Source organism: Ambystoma mexicanum, chromosome 13, assembly GCF_040938575.1.
Source record: "Ambystoma mexicanum isolate Mex_15411 chromosome 13, UKY_AmexF1_1, whole genome shotgun sequence".
Taxonomy (NCBI): Eukaryota; Metazoa; Chordata; class Amphibia; order Caudata; family Ambystomatidae; genus Ambystoma; species Ambystoma mexicanum.
Genome location: NC_090938.1, coordinates 697,840,554 through 697,861,605, shown reverse-complemented (window position 1 = coordinate 697,861,605; position 21,052 = coordinate 697,840,554). Strand labels below are relative to the sequence as shown.

Here is a 21,052-nt window from a genome sequence, read left to right as displayed (position 1 = left end):
ACCACGTTCTACACTAATCCTCACATATGCCGAGCCGTGCACGTTCTGGTATGCCTCATTCTACGCTGGGTCTCATGTATGCAGAGCTTTCCACCGTCTGATGCACCACGTTCTACACTAATCCTCATATATGCCGAGCCATGCAGGGTCTGATTTGCCTAATTCTACGCTGGGTCTCCTGTATGCCGAGCTTTCCACCGTCTGATGCACCACGTTCTACACTAATCCTCATGTATGTCAAGCCATGCAGAGTCTGATTTGCCTCATTCTGCGCCGGATCTCCTGTATGCCGAGCCATGCACGGTCTGATATGCCTCATTCTACGCTGGGTCTCATGTATGCCGAGCTTTCCACCGTCTGATGCACCACGTTCTACACTAATCCTCATATATGCCGAGCCGTGCACTGTCTGATATGCCTCATTCTACGCTGGGTCTCCTGTATGCCGAGCTTTCCACCATCTGATGCACTGTATGCTACATGAGACCTCATATATGCCTAGCCATGCACTGTCTGATATGCCTCATTCTACGTTGGGTCTCCTGTATGCCGAGCCATGCACGGTCTGATTTGCTTCATTCTATGCTGGGACTACTGTATGCCAAGCTTTCCACCGTCTGATGCACCACGTTCTACACAAATCCTCATATATGCCGAGCCATGCAGGGTCTGATTTGCCTCATTCTACGCTGGATCTCCTGTATGCCGAGCTTTCCACCATCTGATGCACCACATGCTGCACTCGGTCCCATGCATGCCGAGCCGTGCACGGTCTGATATGCGTCATTCTACGCTGGGACTACTGTATGCCAAGCTTTCCACCGTCTGATGCACCACGTTCTACACTAATCCTCATATATGCCGAGCCGTGCACTGTCTGATATGCCTCATTCTACGCTGGGTCTCCTGTATGTCAAGCTTTCCACCATCTGATGCACTGTATGCTACATGAGACCTCATATATGCCTAGCCATGCACTGTCTGATATGCCTCATTCTACGTTGGGTCTCCTGTATACCGAGCCATGCACGGTCTGATTTGCGTCATTCTATGCTGGGACTACTGTATGCCAAGCTTTCCACCGTCTGATGCACCACGTTCTACACAAATCCTCATATATGCCGAGCCATGCAGGGTCTGATTTGCCTCATTCTATGCTGGATCTCCTGTATGTCGAGCTTTCCACCGTCTGATGCACCACATTCTACACTAATCCTCACATATGCCGGGCCGTGCACGGTCTGATATGCCTCATTCTACGCTGGGTCTCATGTATGCCGAGCTTTCCACAGTCTGATGCACCACGTTCTACACTAATCCTCATATATGCCGAGCCGTGCACGGTTTGATATGCCTCATTCTACGCTTCGTCTCATGTATGCCGAGCTTTCCACTGTCTGATGCACCACGTTCTACACTAATCCTCATATATGGCGAGGCGTGCACTGTCTGATATGCCTCATTTAACGCTGGGTCTCATGTATGCCGAGCTTTCCACTGTCTGATGCACCACGTTCTATACTAATCCTCATGTATGCCAAGCCATGCAGGGTCTGATATGCCTCATTCTACGCTGGGTCCCATGTATGCCAAGCTTTCCACCGTCTGATGCACCACATGCTGCACTCGGTCCCATGCATGCCGAGCCGTGCACGGTCTGGTGCACCGCACACAGTGCTCCGTCTCCGGAAGTCCATACAGGGGCCCCTGCTCGCGTAGGCTAGACACGCAGCAGACTATGTAAAAAGCAGATTATCGCTCTTCAGGCGCTTTGCTCTCCCTGCGTCACTCTAATAATTGAAGAACGTATTCATGTCGCGTGTGGCTTCAGCATCTGCCAGCCGCGGGCCCGGAACAGACTGTCCGCTTTGCAATATTCATGCTCCAGGGTTTGGCTTGGGTTTTGCACTCAGGGGAGCCCCCAGTTCTTGTTTTCTAAGGAGGGATAATTTGCCACCCCTACAACCACCAATCCCAATTCTCCAAAACAAACACAAACTCGAGCCTTTGATTTGGTGCAATTACCAGCCCTGGTGGGCCGCGCGGAGATGTTTAATTAAAAAGGAAAACAGAAGTGACTGTGCTAAATTGTCAGGTGGTTGTGAAATGAAAGACTGATTAAGGCGACGTGGATCCAGGCACAGCGCGCGCAGGGCCGGGCAGGCTTCCACCACGCCTCCTCCCCTACGCCCGCCATTGCCAGGATCAGTAGCAATTTGATTATTTATTTAAAAAACTAACCCCTACTTAGGAGGACCAAAAGGAGACAAAGACCTGGTGGGCCCCTGGGGAGGGAGGGGGGGGGCGTGCTGCTATCATCTAGTGTAATCCGAAAAAGTTCCCAACACCCTTCCACCGAGTCTTTCAGGCTGGAGAAACCCACCCTCTGGTGCACCCATGGTGCATACTCCAGCAGAGGACAATGGGCAATTTTAAGTCCCAATCTGGCCCCCTAGGTGCGCAGGGTCATGGGTAACCAATGCCGATTGCACAACTTGCGAGGGTGTTTATATGAGCTAAGCAGTAAATCCCCTGACCTCTGACCTCCTTAGGTCTACTGTAATTGAGGGGTCTCTGCATATACAGTCTGTCCACAGCCCAAGCACTTTGACACAAGGGCACTTTACCACTGTAGCCAGTGCTGGATTTGGCGGCGGCAGAGCCTTAGGCAGTGAACGAAAAATGTGCCCCCGCGCGCCCCTGGTCAATGGCAGGGAAGGAGTGGAAGGGCACCAATTATTTTTTTTGACTCGCTGCAATGGACCAGTGAGTTAATCATTGGAATAAGGTGCCGATGGGAAAGCATCAGCACCCTATTCTAATTAAAAAAAACTCCATGCTTCGGAGCAGGGTGGTAATCACTTCAATAGGGCTCCGATGCCAAAGCATCAGCACCCTATTCTAATAAAAAAAAAAACTCCACGCTCCCGAGCAGGGTGGTAGTCAACTCAATAGGGCGCCGTTGCGAAAGCATCAACACTCTAGTCTAAAAAAAAAAACCTCCATGCTTCGGAGCGGGGTGATAGTCAACTCAATAGGGCGCCTATACAAAAGCATTAGCACCCTATTGTTATTAAATGCCCCCGCTCCCAGGCTAGAAAGCCAGGCATCAGCACACAAGCATGGCACATGTAATTTCAATAGGGCGACTGCCCCGCCTTCTCCCACCACGCCAGCTTGGGCGAGCCCTTGAAAGACTCCCCCGAGCTGGCGTGGTGGGGGCTAAGGGCAGCCCGGCCGGTCGCCCCCACCAGGGCAGCCCTGCCCTAAGGCCGGTCCTGACTGTAGCGTCTTCCATCACCTCTCCATGCCACTAGGAAGAAGAACTGGATTGCGGTTATAGAGCGATAGGACACTGGAGGAAAGGGTGTCAGGAGGGTAGTCGGATAGAGCTGGAGAAGAATAACAGCGTGTCGACACCCACTCCGTGACTCCATCTTTCAATTACATGTTGGTGGCCCCTAACTTTTGCATCCCTAACTTTTTCGACTACGAAATGAACAAGAGAGAAAGGATGGTTCTATGTAATTTCATTGCGGGATATTTTTTCGCCGGGATTTTTATTGCAGATTTTCAAATGAAAACATCATCAGATTTTTTATATGATCCCGAACACCCACACCCCAAATATATATTTTTCCAATCCCCTGAAAAAATTGGATGTTTTTTCGTTAACAAATTCACAGTAAAAAAAACAACTGAAAAAACACCCCGCGATGAAAGGACGTTATACCGAAAGGATTGCACGTCCTCCAGCACCAGAGACCTGCACCTCACACCACATCCTGCCATTTTCCCCTGCATGAGCCTGTGTTGCCGCCACCTGGTGGCCCACGTTCCACGCTGTTCTCTACATACCTGGGAGGGTGTGGAGCACCCCAATGATTCCCAAGCGTGTCAGAGGAAGAGCTAATCTTCTCCTCAGTGCACACACCTAGCGGATCACAACCAAAGAGCCCCAGTTTCAAAACAGGAATTTAGTCCGTTGCATACGACACGCCCAAAAGATGCACCTGCTCACTGCGACTACCAACCATCTCAGTGAGGGGGCGAGTTGAGCCCTAGTGTCCAGCATAAGCCAAATGTTTATGTGCGTACCTTCTAATCTCTGCTAAAACACCACCAGCATTCTACAAAATGTGCATCCTAAAAATGAAAATGATGCCGACGTGTGACAGGACGGACACAACCAGTCTTGGTTCTAGGGTGGGTGAGGTGATGCGTGACTTTGAAGTTTATATACACTAATTAGGATTTGTGGTGAATCCCGGTGCTGCGATCCCCACAAGAGCCTTACCCAGGACTGCCTGGCGGCAGTAGTAACACTACGCGCTGGAGTGGGCTGGTTCCAGCAGTGGAGCAGCCGAAGATGCGTAGAGGAACGGATGGGCAATGATCCCTGGTGTGCCGGTGCTGGAACACTGGGAGCCGGGATGGCAGCACGCTCTGCAGGATGGAAATCGATGAGAGAAGACGCCGAAGAGACACTGCAGGACTTCAGAGGAAAGGCCCTAGTCTTTTCCTTCGACAGCACTAGGAAAACTCCTGGATGTTTGGCACTACATAGAGCTTATGGGAGGACCCAGGTTCAAATCTCCACAGAGAAACCTGGGGAAATCTAAGAGGTACTTAAATTAATAAAATAAAAACCTGAACCCCAAGGATCGGACAAATTATATTTAAAAGGAGCGCAGGATAAAATACAAAAGCAAATACATGGATTTACAAGTGAAATAAAAGAAGCCCAACTAGCCAAGAGAAAGAAAGACTAAACACAGGTGGACCACAGTAGAAACACCCTGCCAACCAATCCTGTAAGAGGTTCCATGTCATTTCATCAACAATTACTTCAAAATTTTACTTCAAATGTTTATATTTATTTTTGGGGGTCCCTCCCCTCCCTCTCCTTCCCCTTCATAACTACCCCTACACAAAACCCTCCCCATCGCCTTTCTACCCTTTAACCCATAAATACCTGTATTTCTTGAAGTAATTACTTTGTAGTAAATTACCACAAAGTTACTGTCGAGAAAGCAAGAGGATATCCTGCAAGCAGGACTTTCCACCAATCATCAGCCTACAGGATGAGTAGGAGTCTGCCGATAAGAGCGGAGCCAGCACATTCTGAGCTTGTCTCAGTCTGGGACAGGCTCCCTGTACTTCTTTCCAGGCACTGATGAAAGGAAGAGGAGCTGAATCCTGAAGGAGGAGTTGCTGCCTGGGGTGAGGAGCCTACTCTACCCTTGAGCACTGCCTGCATGGAGGTGGCCTGAAGAGCCAGGAGGAAACGGATTGACTCGGGGAAGGGGGGGGGGTAGAGGAAAGCCTGGGAAGAGGCTAAGGTAACACCTTGCTTAAATCCCGGTAAAGAGACCAGGACGGAAGCAGGACTCCTGAGAGCAAGAGGGGCAAAAGCAAATATTCCTTGAAGAGCAGAGGGGTGACAATCCAGGTCCCCTGAAGATGTGAGTGCCATAGAAGAAAGAGAGAAGGAAGATAATGAAGACAGACTCCAGAAGGAAAGGGGGGTCATACGGGGAAAGAGGGACAAATCATCCGAAGGACGCAGCTAGAGAACCAAAGCACAGGACACAGCTGATCCCTCGCCTAAGAGGGCCTGCAGCTAGAAGGCAAATACGGGTCCCAGTTTGGCTGCTTCACGTAAGCGGCCCAGTTTGTCTACCTGAGAAAACCTTGTTTGAAATGTTGGACTTTTGTTATTTAGGGAAGGACTTTATGTTTATTTTCTACATTTCATCATTGGTTTCCGACAACTCGCTTTCAAGGAACCTTAGATTCAGGAAACATTTATTTTAAGTTAAAGGAAAGTTGCGCAGGCAAGTTCACTTTAGGGGTTTTAGTACTTTTTACTTCATAGGTGAAGCCCACCTTAGTTTGCGTAATTCACTCGGGGATGGACTTCTAAAGCATTTACGCTTGAACATTTTGCTTCTTGCTTTGAACCCCGTTTTGATTGCACCGACTTAATAAAGTCATTTCTGTAAAAGACCCAAAGTCTGAGACGCTTCTGTTCGCCATGTCGTTGCACTCGTCACAGATTACAAGATGAAAGGAGAAAAGGGGGCTTTGCTACGCCATCAGATGGCCCATCCGTGAAGGATGTCATAGGAAGATACCACAGCTGCGTTTGAGGACCAAAAAAAGTGTCGAAGGCCGGGTGAAAAATTGGCGCTCACCACTGGACATCGGCAAGCGATAATTGACTCTTGAACGAGTAACAAATGGTGTGCTGTGTGTATGTGTAGAATTAAGGGGGCTAGTGACTTAATCGCTGGCTAGTAGCTTGCAACTTGAAATGTTTACCCCCCCCCCCCCCCAAGTGATCATTTTGCACCACACAAGAATTCAGACAATGAGAGACACGTTTCATGCAACAGAAAAGGGAAGCTACGGATACGTTTGTCATACAACTACGCACCCACGGTAAACACGGACTTCCATCTGTACACGAATGAAAGAGCCTTAGTCCCAAGTCACAGCCGGGTGTGAGCCATCCACATTTTGAAAGAAACTGCTGCAAAAGTCCTACACATTAGATGAAATGCTAATAGTGGCCCGCACTACTATAGCAATAGATTTGCAGGTGGAGACAATGGACACATTTAAAATGTCAGCGACAAGTGCCAGCAGGGGTGGACTGGTCTACAGGGAACTCTGGATATTTCCCGGTAGACCTCTGAACCCTGGTGTGATGACCTATTTTATTACCAAATTTTCTCATCAGAAAAGGGTTGGGCTTTCTGAAAATGTGTAATATGGGGCCACTTTGAACATTATTTCCAGGGCCTCTTTTGGTTTCCAGTCCACCCCTGCGTACCAGTGAACCACATTGTAACTACTCCATTCCAAAACAATGCATTCAACAATATAGTTATGTGGTTGCACGTTCCCGCATGGAGGAACATGGCCAGTGCTAGGATAATCATGAGATGGCTGCAAACAAGACCACCATTTTAGGTCACTGTGTCGAGAATCAAGGGCAGAGATCCTGCACTCAAATAAGGGGCCTACACCAAGATGATGCACACACTCCCCAATGTATGATAAAGTATCAAATCCCCACGTTGACACACTCAAACCAACGACAGAATGCCATCCTCATCAGAAGGGAGCCGCTCAGTTTGGTCAAGATGAAAGATACTGTAACGATCCTTCGGTTGGCGACACTTCTCCCGAGGAGGGAGCCCCTTTTAGCAACCCGGTAGGTAAGGCAGCTACACGATAGTCCCTCTGGGGGTGGTATAATGAGGGAGGTTCTCATGGGGAAGGACGCTACCCCTACCCCTGGGGAGAAGAATGACCATCCAGGGTGTAGCCCTTATAGGAAAATCACAACCCCACACTCTAGCCTCTTCTTTCTATGCTAATCTCTACAAGACAAGGCCTATGTGCTGTCGTAAAGTAGACTATCTCAAGGTTCTGGAAATTACGGAGAAGGAGAACAACATCAGGAACATAGCTAATCCAAAATCTGGGACAAGGTGGGACATAGGAGCAAAGAAGAAGAAGACTAAGAAAGAACTGCAGCGGCATAGATTTCCACGGTGGCGTGGTCCCGCTTATGCGATAAAGAGCAAAGAAGGACTTCTTGTCGGAGAGACGCAGCCAACCAGAACGAGAGACCCTAAAGCCCGAAGGAGATGCAGTGAAGGCCAGGACGGAGGAGCCAAGAGCAGTCTGCACACAGAGTCAAGAGGACAACGGGACTCCTTCAACTGATGCCGGCTAGACAGTAAGGGGATGCTGGCAGATGGTTATGTGAACGCAAGAAGCAGCGGCCATACCTTCAATCCAAAGCCCGGGCAGGAAATCCGCAAGACAAAGGAACCGAGACACAGAGAAGCCTTTGCAGCATTCCGTGCAGGAGAAGGACCCCAAGCACCCCGAGTACACACAAGGTAATCGGAGAAGCTCAGGAACTGGTAGGGGCCAAAGGTACAGGAGGCACAAATCCTGTATCGAGATTACCAGCAGGACTATCTTCCTTGTGTCAGTACTTGGCAAGCGAGGAAGCCAAGGGGACACAGAGGGGAAGAGAAACTGGGGGTCGAGGACCACACCCAAGAGAGTGATACGTGTCAACTTTCTCATGGCAGTACTGAGCAGGGAAGTGGGCCAAGCCAAAGAAGAAGAGAAACATGGGTCAAGGGCCCAAACCAAGAGCGCAGTACGAGTCATCTTCCTTGTGGCAGTACTTCGCAGGGAAGTGAACCAAGTGGGCCAAACCAAAGAAGAGAAACCAGGGTCGCTGAGCCCAACAACACTCAAGAGTTGGGTGTTGTAAGTGTGAAAACGAATGAGGAGAAGACCAGGCGAAGGGAGTCATACCCAATGGTTGGAAGAGATTTTGTCATAACTAACAGGAGAAGGGAGTCATTCTCCTGGTAACGTGGACCGGGAGGAAGGTCCAAGAGGCCTGGGGAAGGGAATCATTCCCCAGGGCTAATTTGAGACACAGGACAGGGAGGAAGGTCCAACAAGCCTGGGGAAGGGTGGCATTCCTGTGTTCTAATTTGAGACTGAGACGGAACATCAGAAGAAGGAAGGCATTCTCTTGGCCCAACAATAGAACATTGTGTATTATTTGGAACTTTGTGACCTGGGACTCTCTAGTCATTCCACCAGGTTGTTTGAGACTGAAAGCCGGAAGAAGGGAGCCATTCTCCTGACCCACCAAGGAGACATTGTGTGGAACGTTGACTGTAGAGAAGATTCTCCTGGGATCAGCACTGTGCTGCTCTATTAGTTTATAGTGTAAGGGCCAGAAGTAGGGTAATTCTGGACACAGGACGGTGGACACTTTCACATCAACAGACTTTGTGACTGTCACTTTAGATCTTTAGTTGAGACACGGAAACCCCTCTTAGAACCCCTCTTGCTTTATTTTACTAATAAAAGTCTAGAACACCAAATATGCCACCTTTGTGTCAGGGTACTTCTGCACCCTTACCAGGAATAGATCGCTGCCATTCTACGAGAGCAGAGAAAAGAAAGGCAACGCTGTCACACTCTAAAACACCATCGCAATAGAACACAGTCCCAGGCTACTGCTACGATAACCCCCTTGAGTTTCTGATAGACACAGGGGCACAGTTCACATCCTAAGTGAAGTAAAATAGCTAAACCTACCAGAGCCACACCGAATCACACCTGCAGAGGTAGACCTCTAACCTTCTGGATCAAAGACACCCTTACTATGCAGCGTCACGCGTGTTACAACCGGCTAGCACGAAAGTCACTCTGCAAGAGTACAAATACAGGTTTTCAAAATAGAATCGCACAGTGGCTGTATTCTTATCTTCTGAACCATCGTGCAAATGGTACGAGTGCACAGACTACACCAAGTAAAGGCACATCTCTAGTAAACATGGTAATGCAGATTGACAAACCCTTTCCCACAGTATTCCAAAGCATAGGAAAGCTGAAGGAATGTCAAGTAGAATTACCCATTGACAAGGTGAATGCCGTTCAATATCCAAAGGTAAGTGGAAGAAGAGCCCCAACTATTGCTGAAGCAGGATATTATTGAACCCAGAAAAGGGTCGACTCGGTGGGTGCCCCCCATAGCCCCCATGCCAAAGAAAGGGCCAGAAAAATGTATCCAAATTTGTGTGGACATGAGGATCACCGATCAAGCCAGCCAAAGTCAGAGGCCTCAAGCCCTGCGAAACACGGACTTGATACGCATGATAAATGGTGCTTTGGCTTTTTAAGAACTGAATTTGAGCAAAAGATATCATCAACTCGAGCTAAGCCCCGGATATTGATACAGCGCCACATTATGAACACGTTTGGTTTCATTCCGCTATAGCGTTCTACGTTTTGGAATCTCATCATCCGCCGAGATCTTCCAGGGCAAGATCCACAAAGTCATTCGTCATATTCCCAATCTCATTAACTACAGCAACGACATTCTGTTTTTTGCCCTAGGAAGCACATGTTGCCGCACTAGGAAGAGCGGGCACAGCGTTAGAAAATACAGATTTAACCCTCAAGCGTGAACAATGTGAATTCAGTAAACACGCTGCAGTTTTTGGGACATTATTTTTGAGCAAAGGCATAGAACCCGCCCCAGAAAAGGTAACACCATGTGTCATGCACAACAAACCAGTCTCGCCAGGATGCACCTCTTTGATTGATACCCCAGCACACACTGTTACTCGCCCCGGGTTGACGTCCACCTCCCGAGACATATCTTCACTTAGGGTGCGAGGGAGTCACTGTCACCAGCGAGTGCGGGTCGTGCGTAGAAGCTGGCCCGGTTTGTTGCCTCGTTTCCATTGGCAACTCCCATGGAGACTGCGCTCGGGATGGAACACCCGATCGCGGTTACTTCCTGGTTCCGCGACGACTTCCCGATCACGTGTCCAGAGTACCGCTCACGTGATCGGGAGTCGACGCACATAAAAACCGGGAAGTTCGAGTTTCTCACCGCTTCACAGCTGTTTCACGACACTGTTCGGCGCTTGCAGATATCACGTTACTTGGATATTTTGGATTTGGACTTTGGCTTATGAATCACGGACTGGTCTGCCTACTCCTCGATCTTGTCGCTCGGAACTGCACGGATCTCGGTACTCTGGACACTTTGCTTTGCTTAACGGATTGTTTACGGATTGCCCCTTTTTGACTCTACGATCTTCGGCCATTGGCTCTACGTGTTTTGGTTTCACTTGCCTTTCAAGTCACGGCAGAAACACAGGTACAGTCGGTACCGACCATCTGGGACACGACTGGCCGGATCTGCGGCACTCCCTCGCACCAGACCCAAGTTACCCCAGTATCATCCCTGCTGGGCTAAGGTAAGAGATTATTGCACACTTCTTCATACCAAAGTACTGTGTTTGCCTGTGCTAATCTTAACTTCCTTTCAACAGCCTCTGGGGTCCTTGGCGTCATCAGATCCGGCGAACCATCAAACCACCTGTGGCCTCAAAGCTCGCACAGGGTGTTTATTTACACTTCCCTGTGGGTGATTTGTGGACAGAGGCCCATTACTCTTCACTACGCGGCAAGTCAGGACACCATGACCATTCTCATCCCGGAGCCTACATCACATCTTCGCTCCTTTCTATGTCTAGCCAGCTACTACCCACGATGCTTCCGTGAACCTTTGCAGCAACCCACTAAGCAAGATCAGGAGTTCAGATGGTCGCTAAAGTGCCAGGCAGCATTTGTGGGGATAAGCCAGTGCATAGCAAAATCAGTCTGTGTGCCATATTTGCATTGCCATCTACCAAACAAAATAATCGAGGACGGCAGCCCTGTGGTCCTGGGTGCAATACCGGCATTACAAAGTGGGCTTCACTGCACCAAGGAGCTTCATGTCCTATGCTTGCAGAATCCTCATGTTGGTGGAATCAGCGTGCTCGCAAGCAGAGAAGGCGAGACTTGCCGTGAGCATGAACACCTTTTCCCGGATCAATGCGATTACTACGACCCCCCAGAATTCCAACGGCTCAAAATGTTAACTTTTCTTTTTATCCCCTTTATACCACATACATATGTGGGGGGAGACCCCCAGAAACCCCCCACTCCACTATCATATATATATATATATATATATATATATATATATATATATATATATATATATATATATATATATATATATATATATATATATATATATAGTGTAGGGGGGGTGACATTTTGGGCCATTACCCCTTTTTCTCTATGGCAAGGTGTTCACAATCATAACAGATCATCAAGCACCAAATACGATCCACGGAAAAACCACAGCATGAGTCCCACCCCAAGCCCAGTGGGGTCTACATCCGCAAGATTAGACGTTCAACATAAAGCACAAAGAAGGTAAGGATGCGCACCTGGCAGATCCCATCAGACCACCCCATGCCGTCCAAAAAGAACCCGCCATCGATTGTGGATCGCTATATCCATTATGCAATACACCATGCAAGAACCAGCCTCCTTCACCTTGCGGAGATATAAAGAGAATCGGAAGACGTACCGGCATTGGCCATTGTCCAGGCCAGTTTGAAGTCAGGCAAATGGAAACATGCGAAAGGCATGGCTGCCTCCAGCGAGGGAGTGGATCGACAAGGTCTGGAAACTCAAATGCTGGTGAAAGATGAACTTTCCCCAAGTGAGTCTAACATAACATTTAAAAAATACATTACAGCAAACAGTCCCTGATCTAGCCCATGAGATCACAGAGGCATTGTATCCAGGAAGAGGATGCTCAGAGAGAAGACATGTGTCCCAAGAAAGGATCACCTCCCAGAAAGGATACTGCCAAACGTGCCTGGTAGGTAAAAACCTCCAGCGCACCCATTCCCAGAACCCCTGGTTATGACACCGCTATGACAGGCGATCAGGGAAAGAGTAGCCATCAGCATTTTGAGTCCACTGTAATCTGGATCATACATGCTGGTGGCACCAAGTGAGTAGTCCAGGAGTAGTCCTGAGCTACAAGTTATATTGCCAACAGCTTCATCAGGGTTAATACCCGCCCTGGAGAGGATATTCACTGCATATGGTATTCTGAAGGTCGTGAAGTCTGACAATGGCCCACCCTTCACCAGCCATGATTTTCGCGTATTTTCTGAATATTTGGTGTTTCCAACATCGAAGAGTCACACCTTTATGACACCAACCAAATGGAGCTGTAGAACATTGTATGAGAAATTGCAAATGCATGCTATAAATTATATGATATAATCAGTTATTTATAACGCGCTCAATGCCCTGATGTTTCTAAGCGCGGACCCGGGGATCGAACCTGTGTTGCTCCGTGTCGTCATGCTTCCAAGGCAAGCACGTTGCCCTTGAGCTATCCTCCCGAGACAAATCTGTCGCATCACTAACATACCAATTGAGCAGGCCCTATAACAACTGTTGTGGGGCTACAGAAATAACCCACATAGCACCACGGACCAGGGCCCCAGAGAGTGATGTTCGGCAGAAAAATACATCCTAATTTACCTCAGTACACCAGTCGTCCCTCAAAAAATAGCGTTGAACAACTATTCAGTGAGAAAGTCTCCCAAGCGGAAGAAAGACTCCCAAGTAAAAAGAACAAATTAAACAATATGCAAACACCAGGTGAAGAGCAAATGGTACGTTATGTTGATTTATACCGTGCACTGATACCACCCAAGGGCAGTCACCAGGTGCTCACGTGGCTCTGCAAGACAGAAGAAGGGGTTGTTTATTGAGGGGCAGAGTGATAGGATAGGTCCAGAACCAGGAGAAACTGGCGTCTTTGTGTGTTGGCTTGCCGATGGTAAGTTGCATGCACTGGCTTGCTGTATCCTTAAGGTAAGGTCCAATGGCGGGGATGTTATCTGTGTTTGTTGTGTTGGGGTGTCTCTGTATGTTTTAAGTGTAGGTTGTTGGTATTTAGGGGTGTGCGCACTGGCTTGTATTCGTATGGTTCAAGTCCAATGCCTGGGATGTTTCTATGTGACTGTTTGTTATGTTGGGGTCTATATGCGTTTTATTTTTAGATTGGGAGGAGCACGTGCTGGCTTGTTGTGTCTATAAAGGTAAGGTCCAGTGCCTGGGTTTGTTTGTTGTAAGTGTATGTTGCTTGTGTTGGGTATGTTAGGGTATAGGTTGGCTAGCCCAGTGTGTGTTTATTGTTTGGTAGAACCGGGTGGTTAGCGCTTTACCTACTCGCTAAATTCTTCTATTTGGCTAATCTACACAGTCCTATCTGTTGTGACAAATAACTAATCTGCATAATTCTATCCAAGTGTGACGCATGGTTAATCTTCTCAATTCTATCTAAGTGTGACGCATGGCTGAACTTCACCATTATATCGAAGTGTGGTGCATGGTTAAACTCATAAATTGGAGGCACAACAGTAAATGTGAAACAACCAGACTTGAGATATCTGAATAGGAAGAACGCCTACGTCTGGGAAACAGTCAAATGAAACCACCTAAAGGTTGATACACAGCAGTGATAGAAATAATATTTACTAGCTGGCTAATTTCGGTATGTTGTGTTACGTATGTAAGAGTGGCAAGGCTTTTGGAATACAGTGATTGCTGTACCCACCAGACCCCCCCACCCAGACCACACTTACCTTATCAGTCACTACTTATTGACGTCTGGCTACTGGCTTCCCAGGCAGACACTGGCAAACAGGGAGTGGAGTTGCTTCTTCGTGAGCTGCCCTTTGCCTTGGGGCCCTTGGCCGAGGGCTACCTGGGCAGGGGCTGCCCTGGGGTACACTCCTAAGAAGCAACTCCCTCTGAGGAGGACCCAATCAGGGGCAGGGAGGATGCAGGGGTGTGGGATAAGAGGGCACGGCAGAGGTCGCATAAGAGAGCCAGATACGGTAGAGGCTTGGAAGATGAAAAAAGGAGGATGAAAGGAGAGAAAAGGCCAGACAAATATCAGAAAGGAGCAAAAATGGAAGCCACAGGGCACGGAGAGCAGGAAAGGGGACACTCACCTTGCAGGGACCAGGATGCAAGATGGACTGCAGCGTCCTGGTCCCAGGAAGCAGATTAGCCACAACTAACAAGGTGACTCTGTAATGATGAGTCAACAAGCGACTCAGAAAGAGAAGTTGACATTTGACCCTAAACCCCTAAGAGAAGTTGACATTTGACCCTAAACCCCTCACAATCAACCAAGGTAAAGGATCACATGATAACAGGGGGCGGGGGAAGACAAGCCGATCACTAGAAAGGCATTGTTTTTTAGGAGAATAGACACCAATTGGACCGCCTGGAATAAAAACCCGGTAGAATCCGAATATCTTGGAGGTAGTGAATGTTCAGAAGGAAAACACATCCCGGACCATGACAAGCATAGTCAAAGTGATGGCCACAAGATGCCCGATTCACCAAGTGATCGAAGATTGATGCCTGAAACACCAAGCAAGAGAATATTGAAGGGATGGGATGATGGAAACTTCTTACATTGGACAAGGAGTAACTGTAGCGTCCTCCACTGCCTTTCCAGGTCATTAAGAAGACCAAGTGGATTGCGGTCATGGAGGTATTTCAGGCTGTAGGAAAAGGTTTGGTCATGAGCGTAGTCGGACCAACCTGAAGAAGAATAAAGACGGGTTGACAACCCCTTCGTGACTCAGTCTTTCATTTCAAGTGTTGGTTGCCCCATACTGCATGCTATAAATCACTGCACTCTAGTGCACCTCCCAATATGTTATGCACCCTAAACACACATGCCCTATATTATAATGCACTATAAGACAAATGTTCCAGTTGCCAATGCACGATACCGCAAAGCAGTATACCCCAATGCACTATAACACACTACATACCAACCGACTTTACACTAGTCAACTTTATGACTAACCTACTATAAGACAGCGCATTAACGCGCTCTATTCTGATGCACTGTGGCACTATACGCTACTCTGCTAGAAGCCAAGCACTATGCACCATTACGCTATATGCCAATTAACTTTATACCTTAAAGCACTGTACCCCAAGTCCCTATAGGCCAATGACCTATAGATTTAATACTCCCATGTACTATCCAGAAATGTGGCACACGCGGATGTACTGCACAACAATGTCCCATTTTCCAAGGCACCCTATATCGCAAACCACTATACAACAATCCACTTTACACCAGTGTACTATACGGCAATGCAGTACACACTGCTGACCAGCAGAGCAGGAGGTCCATATCCTGTCAAACAAGTCACCTTCGAGACTGCCCGCTTCTCCAATAAACACATGGGACCCCAAATAAGCCAGTAGTACGAGGAGACGCTACATCCCAGTGGCCTCTCGGTAGTGGCAGATAAAACCTATTCCACATCACCAGAACAGGCTGGAGTGTAGAGGGAAGTGGGCCGTCTCATAAGCAGTGGGGTATAGTCCACTGGTAACGCAGAGTGCAACACTCGCGCCTCGCCATCATCTACTGCAAGGCAAGCCATAGGGTCTGGAGGAGGAGACTGAGAAAAGCACTCCCCGTGATCCACGATAGGCCACCTCTTCAGCCCAGAGGGGCTTCAGTGCACAAGTCTGTCCTCCTCTCCAACCTACCGAGGACAGTCATGGGTATCCAAGGGCAGCCTAATGTAAAAGCTCCCGGCCGCACAACTGCCCCAAAAGTATCGGGGTATGGAGGGGGAACAGAACGGCTCTTGAATCTTGAAGACTCCACCTGACCACTTACCTCTGGATATCTCGCAAATGTCTGCCAGTTTGCAGCACCCTCCGCTCCCCTGCGTCAGCTTGAAATTTACATTCCAATCTTCTGAAACGATGCAAGACAAGCTCGCTCAGGGCAAGCAAGGAACAGGCCCAGCCCCGGGGGGTCGCCAAAAGGTCAGATTTCCATTTTATGCAACTGAAATATTCATGAGATCCATTTCATTCTAATGAATCTAAATAATGTACAGGGCCAGAGGTTTTCCTGAAATCGACGGTAGGACCGCTCTCCTGGGCAGTCATAGTTGGGCAGCATAAAGCCCCCAATCACTGGTCATGTCGTTGCATCAAGTACATAACATTTCATTATGCAACACAACAACGCACAGATAGGCGCTAGCCCGGCTTCATCGACTTACCCCCTTTGCCATACTGCCATCACCAAGAGCCCATCCTCCCCTCCGCATGCATGCAACTCTTTCTCTGAGAATACAATAAAAGCCCCTGGCATCACACACAATGAGTTTTGGCACTTACAGTGTGTTGGTGGGCGTGCTCGCCCCACGCGTGGCTTCCCTCTGCGGCGTCACTGCAAGGAGACAAAAATAACCATGAGTCCCATTTGTTCTTCTCTGGCAGTCAATGGCGTTCTGGCACTCACGCACTGCCTGGCACACTTGTTCTCTGGCACTCACTTGCACTCTGGCGCTTACTCACACTCTGGCACTCACGCGGCCTGGGAGCCTGCTCAGTTTAGACATTCAGGGGAAGGCACGGATTTCCACTCTGGGGTTATCCTCAGACCACAAACTCATGAGAATCCTTCCAGGAGCACTGGCAATGGGCCTAAGTGCCGGATCTATGGATGCAGTGCACGATACAGCTGCGCGACAGGCGGTCAGGACGATGGGATGTATAAAGCGCGGACCAAGCTGGGAAGCAACGAGCGCCCCACATATGGGATGCACCCAGGTGCTTACAGGTAGTTGTTTGTTTCAAAGCACAAACTGACCAAGGTCGGTCACTTGACCTTGTCACAAGAGGATGGGGACCCCCTCCCAGCCTGGGGTGTGAGGCCTACTAGGGTGGAATCCAGAGCCAGTAAGTCGCCAGAGGGTGGCGGTGGGAGTCGGCGGTGGTCCCAATTCCCCTCCCCAGGTGCCGGTTTATATATGTGCACTGCAGTACCAACTTATATCATCCCTCCAGAGAAAGATGCTGGGCAAGTTTTCTCTTTCTTTACTAGAACCAGAACGAACATAGCAGCAGTGTGGAGAGAGCACCAAAGAGAATTCAACCCATCAGCCCCGCAAGATATCTGCCTACAATAGTATGAGACCCCTGAATCAGCTTACCTAGCCGCCCGCCCGATACGCTGCACACCGCTCTGCAGCACCGGCGCGCACACCATAGCTGCGCAGCTGCGCAAAGCATACTACATCCAAAAGACAGACCAGCGTGCACCGGGAACACCCCCCTTACACAAAGAGTGACACTCTACACCACATGCTGCCACGGTGGCAGCACGGCAGACCCAAACACCTACTGGGCAGGGAAGACAGGACCAGATTGGTCAGGGCAAGTGACCGAATGTAAGAAGGAGGGGGAGGATAAGAAGGGCAACAAGAAACAGGAAACTGTGAGTTGTTCGGAAGAGGTTAGCGGAGGTGGCCAACCAACAGACCAGCAGGAGGAAGGACGGTGGAGTAGTGTGAGGAGGCGAATAAAAGAAAAGGTGAGGTACTGGTTGGTGAGAGCAAGTGGTACTGAGCAGCGAGTTTGAGTGCAAAGTGGGTGAGTGAGTGTTAGAGGGAGTGTCATCAGTGGAAAATGCTTGTGTGAGTGAAAAGGACAGTGAGTAGAAGGTGGGGTGGAGTGGAGTAGTGTGAAGGAGGGAGTAACAGTGCAGAGGAGGGAGTTATTATATCTAAGAGTGGTGGCAAGTAGGGGAGGAGAGGGAAATTGGAGGGCCAGAGGAGTAAGGGGGAGGGGGAAGAAGTAGAGAAGGTGGGTGGAGTTGGATGCAGGAGAGTAGAGAGGAAAGTGCAACATTCAGAGACTGGGAGACGACATCAGGGCATGAGAGGAAGGAGAACGAGTCAGGCGAGTGTCTGAGAGACTCATTCCCGGACCTCTCTTAGTACTAACAACATGCCTAGAGTAAGGCGAGCCTCGGAAGTCCCTGGGGAAGTGTAGGCGAGCCTAGGAAGTCCCTGGGGAAGTTTAGGCGAGCCGCGGAAGTCCCGGGGGAAGTGTAGGCAAGCCTAGGAAGTCCCTAGGGAAGTTTAGGCGAGCCTAGGAAGTCCCTGGGGAAGTGTAGGCAAGTCTAGGAAATCCTGGGGGAAGTTTAGGCAAGCCTAGGAAGTCCTTGGGGAAGTGTAGGCAAGTCTAGGAAATCCTGGGGGAAGTTTAGGCGAGCCTAGGAAGTCCCTGGGGAAGTTTAGGCAAGCCTAGGAAGTCCCTGGGGAAGTTTAGGCAAGCCTAGGAAGTCCCTGGGGAAGTTTAGGCATGCCGAGGAAGTCTCGGGGGAAGTTTAGGCGAGCCGAGGAAGTCCAGGGGAAGTTTAGGCGAGCCGAGGAAGTCCCGGGGGAAGTTTAGGCGAGCCGAGGAAGTCCCGGGGGAAGTTTAGGCGAGCCGAGGAAGTCCCTGGTGAAGTTTAGGTGAGCCGAGGAAGTCCCGGGGGAAGTTTAGGCGAGCCGAGGAAGTCCCGGGGGAAGTTTAGGCAAGCCTAGGAAGTCCCTGGGGAAGTTTAGGCGAGCCTAGGAAGTCCCGGGGGAAGTGTAGGCGAGCCTAGTAAGTCCCGGGGGAAGTGTAGGCGAGCCTAGTAAGTCCCTGGGGAAGTTTAGGCGAGCCTAGGAAGTCCCTGGGGAAGTTTAGGCGAGCCTAGGAAGTCCCTGGGGAAGTTTAGGCGAGCCTAGGAAGTCCCTGGGGAAGTGTAGGCGAGCCTAGTAAGTCCCTGGGGAAGTTTAGGTGAGCCTAGGAAGTCCCTGGGGAAGTTTAGGCGAGCCTAGGAAGTCCCTGGGGAAGTTTAGGCGAGCCTAGGAAGTCCCTGGGGAAGTGTAGGCGAGCCTAGGAAGTCCCTGGGGAAGTGTAGGCGAGCCTAGGAAGTCCCTGGGGAAGTTTAGGTGAGCCTAGGAAGTCCCTGGGGGAAGTTTAGATAGATAAGGATGTCGCCTTTTGGCCATTAACCTCAGCTTGCTAGCTGATAGATACCAGGGAGAAACAATCGGTCTATAGTAACCTGGGGAGTAGGGACACCTGGGGGACTAAGGGTTTGGTGCATTTTAGATGAGCGAGAGAGGGACGGCTCTCAGAGCCAGGGAAAGAAACTAATAAAAGCCCTCGCAGCATCTTCTGGGAGTAGGTGTCTTCTGTAGCCAGCTGTGACAATACACAAACCACACACTCATTCTTAAAATCATATTATGTACTAGACCAGGCATCGGCGCTGCATACTGTCTATGCAACCGGTCCCTCTGCAATGTATAGCCGTGGCGCGGGGTATGTGGCGCACTCGGCGCCAGGCACGTCCCTGTGCCATATATCAGGAAAGTGAGCTGACTGGGATTAGGGATTTGATATATTAGACAGAGCCCTCGTGCTCCTCCCAAGTGGCATCATGGCGCTAGAAGGAAAGTGAGCATAATGTATAATATAAAAGAGTCCGGGGTAGCATTGGGGGGGGGGGGGGACCAATGGGGACCCACTAGGGGAGCGGTCGAAAGAGAAAGCGTGTCCATTTGTTGCCTGGTGTTACATGCATGCTCCTGCGTAAACATGTGCATACATTGTGTGATGCATATCTCCATGTAAACATGTACCTGTTGTGTGAACTCCTCCCTTGTGTTAGCATGTAGGCACGCAGTGCAGGATGTGCCTGTGTAAACATGTATGTTTTAACAAAGGGATGCATATCAGTGCGTTACACATGGCACCTAAATGTTCACACAGGGCCATACCTGGCGGTCATCAGATAAAAGCACGGGTTCCCGTCATACCTGCCTACATTTGCTAAAGAAAAACCCAGAGAGTGACGTCATCGGATGCCCTGCCCACTTTTTTCAGAGACTCCGTCCACCCGCGCCACCCACATTTTTTCCTGGGAGATAACACTTCTTACAGATACCTGCCAGCAGTGCTTTAAGTAGGCTGGGGTCAGCCGGGGCCAGGCCCACAGCAGTCTCCAAAAAGTGGGGCTGAACCAAGGCCCCCGGGTCCCACCACAACATTGGCGGTACACATTATCCCAACGTGGCCGCAGCCGCGACGGGAGATGCGCCCGCCCTTAATCAGGCAACCTGACAGAAGTGCCAGCCAGCCACAGTCACTGTAAATTCCTCTGGTGACCCATTACGTCCCCTTTGTTTCCCCCACCCGCTCCCCAGGTCGCTGAGACGCCTTTAACCCTCGGCAAACCTGGGGATTCCTTAACATATTTCGAGGTTTATAAAAGATGGCTTGAAAAGTACACAATTCAAGCCATCTTTTATAAAGCTTTGCTGACGGGCAAAGACGCCTCACGCTTTGTCTGTCGTCAAAGCTTTATAAAATGGACCTAGGCCATGTATTTGACTGCATTTCATACAGAGGAGTGGAAACTAGTTTCAAATTGACAAATTGCATACCAGAGGGGTGTTAGCCCCGCCTTTCCTGTTTATTCCGGCAACCAAACCCCTTCAGGCTTGCTTCAATTATCTCTCATTAGTATGCACTGCCACCAACTGTAGGACAAAGAAAAGCCGATCCATGGGGCCTTTGATTTAAAATTAGGCTGCCCATACTGGAGGAAGGTGTGCCTTCCCCCTCCCTGCGATTCTTTGATGTACCCCGGGCTGTCACATTCCAGCTGAATATGATAGGGGAAGATGGCGCCTGTAGGCTGCGTCTTCCTGGAGTACATGTGACTATGTGTTTCGTGCGGGAA

The 21,052-nt window shown here is 49.5% G+C and overlaps 1 protein-coding gene across 2 annotated transcripts in view; it reads right to left on the bottom strand.

Moving 5' to 3' along the window:
- Positions 1-21,052, bottom strand: part of THRA (thyroid hormone receptor alpha) — a 946,869-nt gene that overhangs the window by 620,094 nt on the left and 305,723 nt on the right. For both annotated transcript variants that reach the window (XM_069634782.1, XM_069634783.1), the window contains exon 2: positions 16,666-16,717. The gene's annotated coding sequence lies outside the window, so the exon portion shown is untranslated. The remainder of the gene's footprint in view (positions 1-16,665; positions 16,718-21,052) is intronic.